This window comes from Penaeus chinensis, chromosome 4 (genome assembly GCF_019202785.1).
Source record: "Penaeus chinensis breed Huanghai No. 1 chromosome 4, ASM1920278v2, whole genome shotgun sequence".
Classification (NCBI taxonomy): Eukaryota; Metazoa; Arthropoda; class Malacostraca; order Decapoda; family Penaeidae; genus Penaeus; species Penaeus chinensis.
This window is the reverse complement of record NC_061822.1, coordinates 41,027,025-41,029,524: the sequence shown is the minus strand read 5'-3', so window position 1 is coordinate 41,029,524 and position 2,500 is coordinate 41,027,025. Positions and strand designations below refer to the sequence as shown.

Genomic DNA, 2,500 nt, shown 5'->3' with positions numbered 1-2,500 from the left:
GTCTGGAAAAACTTGGAAAACTCAATTTAAGAAAAGAAATCCTGGAAAAGTTGTGGAATTTTGCATTGGAAGACTCAATTTATTTCAAATCATTGAAGCGTGTTACACACAAGGTACCGGAGGTTTGATTAGTGTGTTTTGTCACACACTTCTGCGGACCATTATATTCACTGTTGTTCTAGCTGTACCATCTATTTCAATAGTTTAGTCTTTGAAGACAAGTATTGATGAGAGTTTATTGTAGAGTATTGCTTGAAAATGAGAATAAAGTTTATGTTAAATGGTTATGAGAAATGTACTTAAAGATGGCATTTATATATATTTATTTATTTGTTTATTTGTGTGTGTGTGACTGTGTGTGTCTGAAATATATATACATATGTAATATATTGATATGTTAGTTATCACATATAAACAAAGGTTATATTTCATAAAGACTTTAACCTTTAAGATTTATGTTTTGTCCCCTGTGGTTTTTGGTGAATTTTGTTACACACAGATGGCTCCACATGTCTATCAGTAGGCCGTAGTTAACGATCCTGATTTCCCCATTCCTTGACTTGGCGGAAAAATGTGTTTTTCTTATTAATACCATTGCTATCGATACTGTTATTATTGTTATTGATGATATGATTATTAAATTGTCATTAAAATATTTTAGACAATGAAATGATACAAAAGACCCTTTCCTAAAGTGAAGGAAAAGGGTAAACAGGTGAGATAGGTAGTTCTGATAACTGGATATTTGGGGATTAAGAACTTGTAGAGCCATCCATGTGTAAATACAATAAATAAACACGTACGACAGTGGGCATGGTATGTATTCTTGCTACATGGGGTGAATGGGTTAAGATTATATTATTTTAGGGATTGTATGAATCACTTTTGATGTAATGTAAAATCATGAACATTTTAGCTGCTTTCCTTTAGGTATTGTAGAGTGTGTACTTGTTTTATTTTTAGCTACGAGTTTGAATTAAGATTCAAACCACAATATATGCAACCATAAGTCATTCACCTATACATATCTTAAGCAGACTGCAAGTAACAAATGATGGAAAGGAAGTATTTTTGATTTTGCGTGTGGTGTTACTGATCCAGTAACAGAAACTGTGTATATTAGATGAATCAGTGAATATCCAGAATTAGAGTACATAAGGCAACCTCCATTGACTTTTCCTTGAGCCCATTTTATCCAGGTGACATGGATGTCTTGTCTTCATAAAAATAAAAATTGGCTGTGGGTTGCGTGACCAGAATGTCCTGTGATTATAAAAAAGAAAGAAAAAAAAAAAGACTTACGAGAGTAACAGGAAAATATTTAGCCGTGGGAAGTTTTGCCAAGTTGTTTGTTTGTAGACATTTTGAAAGTTCCAGATTATTTTTTTTTAAATTTGATACCTGTTTCTCAAACAAATGCATAAGTTTGAGCCTTCAGGTGTAAAGAGAATCATGTCAGTCCATTGTTTATTTGTGAGGGGTTGATGGCAGAAGGAACTGATGCAAGTATTTTGTTTTAATCTGAAACACAGTGCTGATGGGTTGTTCTTGTGCCAAGCTGAACCAAGGGCCAGGCTGCATTTGCAGTCAGTTTGTATGAGTGTTCACTTGCTCTCAGCTGGTAACCTTTTAGATATCTGATTGTGTCATTATCCTTCACTCTGGATTAAAATTTAAAATAATAATTATAATTTCAGTACCTTTCAGTATTTTTTCTGTATGTGCACAGTTCTGTTTGGGCAAATACTGATTAATTAATATTTAGTAGTAGATATATGTTAAGTCTTCATTTTCCAAATGACTGTAAAGTTGTCATTCGTTTTGAATATAATAGTCTAAGAGATACTATAAGACATCAGACCCAATACGAAAAACAAGAAAGTATATACCCAAAGCTATTACAAAACCAGGATGCGTTAGGTGTTTTAGGGTGAAGACATACATTTGCTTAATTATAGTAGGTTTTGTATTTTCTGTGGCTAAAAGATTTGAAATACACTTTATGCATAGTTGGTAAGGAGGACCGTAAGTGAGTCATAGATATTGGAATGTCTGGATGAAAGCAGTTGAGGGTCATGTCCCATAACATCCAAGCTGCTCTCTGATCAATAGAAGTTGCTAAGTTTGTTCAGTCTAACAAAAATTTGCTACAATAAAGCTTAGAAAGATATATGTCTCCTATTCTTGTTTTTTCTGTAACATTAGTTTTCTGTGTTTGTTTGTTTGTCTGGTGTGTCTAAATGTGTGCATGCATGGTGTGTACATATGGTTATAAGTCAAAGTTAGCACTGATCTGCCACAGAATGTTACTTCTTTGTAGTAACCTGCAATTGACAAAAGAAAAATAACAACTCTTAAATCTACATTTATTCCATGAAAAGAATGAAATTCAAATTCTAGCAATTGTGATGTCATATAGGTAGAGGTTAATTATATGTGTATCACTGGTTGTGATTGCCATTTTTTTGTGACGTTAGTTTGTTTATCATGCAATAAATTT

General features: G+C 32.9%; 1 protein-coding gene across 1 annotated transcript in view; it reads left to right on the top strand.

The window, feature by feature from the left end:
• LOC125024938 (FAS-associated factor 1-like) overlaps positions 1-2,500 on the top strand; it is a 24,042-nt gene that overhangs the window by 970 nt on the left and 20,572 nt on the right. The gene's annotated exons all lie outside the window — the stretch shown is intronic.